This window comes from Zalophus californianus, chromosome 15, assembly GCF_009762305.2.
Source record: "Zalophus californianus isolate mZalCal1 chromosome 15, mZalCal1.pri.v2, whole genome shotgun sequence".
In the NCBI taxonomy this organism is placed as follows: domain Eukaryota; kingdom Metazoa; phylum Chordata; class Mammalia; order Carnivora; family Otariidae; genus Zalophus; species Zalophus californianus.
In genome coordinates this window covers 8,342,951-8,344,336 of record NC_045609.1, presented here as the reverse complement: position 1 = coordinate 8,344,336, position 1,386 = coordinate 8,342,951, and positions in this window count along the sequence as shown.

The window sequence follows — 1,386 nt, the reverse complement described above, 5'->3', positions numbered from 1 at the left end:
TAGTTTTTGATGTAGTGTTCCATGATTCATTGTTTGTGCATAACACCCAGTGCTCCACGCAGAACGTGCCCTCTTTAATACCCATCACCAGGCTAACCCGTCCCCCCACCCACCTCCCCTCTAGAACCCTCAGTTTGTTTTTAGAATCCATCTAGACAAAGGATTTCTTTACAAGAAATAGAGCAATAGGACGTGGTGGTATCTGGATTATACTTCTAGAGGAGAGAGGGAATATCAAAATAATATTTCTCAAGTCCTTTGTCAATGAGACAGAATAGAAATAAACACATTTAAAGATGGTTGAATTTTGCAAAGCAAGACTGAGTCAATAATATCTTCAGACATGGACTAAGCCACACTATATGTGGTAACAAATAAACAGTCTAAGAAAGAATGATTTACCGTCCTTGAACAGAATAAGGGTTTAATGAAAATCCAATCCAGGAGTATTTATTGAACTATGTACAGAACCTTACAGTACATGTTTTGTGAGGCAAGTAGTAGAGTGTATATATAGATTCTGAAGGCTTTAAGTGTCTCTTAAATTATTTAAGATACATTTGCATTGAATGAAGTTAGCAGGTGACTCTGGGGGGTTGAATAAAGAAGCGAACTTCATGCACCAGTATACCTTCAATCTGGTTTGCAAAATTACACTCTCACTCACGTAACTTATAACTGTCATCTTGGAAACTGTGTGAACTGTGAACATTTTTCTAAAGAAATAAATCCAGATTTGTGGATGAGTTTGGGTACTTGTCAAGATCAAGGGACAGAATACATGACAGTTTGTGTCACTATGCTCATGAATTTCTAAAGCTTTTTTCCCAGTTTTTAATTTTTGAAGGGGGAAAACGGGGCCAGACATTGGTAGCCTCAGGCAGTAAACTCTCATATGAACTTGGACTTGGCACTAGGTACTGACAGATAGACGTGCTCCATGCAGGGCATAACGTACTTACTGGAAAAGTGACTAAATATCTTACCAAATTATTTCCTCTGAGACTCAACTATAAAACTTGGCCCTTTTTAATGATGCTTAAAATGTATTTCGTCCATACTGTTCTTTTTCCATCTCTCTCTCTCTCTCTCTTTCTTTCCTAAAACAGCTCAGCTTCCTGAGGTAGCGTGATGTCTCTATGGCAATAAGGTGAAAATGTCTAGCTTATTTTGTCGTAGTTACAACAATCCAGAGATTCAAGACCTCTGTCGCTGTCCCCATCCATCATTTTACTTGACTGTTCCAAAAATATGGCTTCTAGAAAAAAAGTTAACATTGTAAAGGGGTCTACCTGAATGGTATAAAGAGTCCTGGTTAATTTCCGGCTGTCAGGCAAAACCTGCCCTTCAGGATGGCAGAATATATAACACAGGAAACCTATGTTC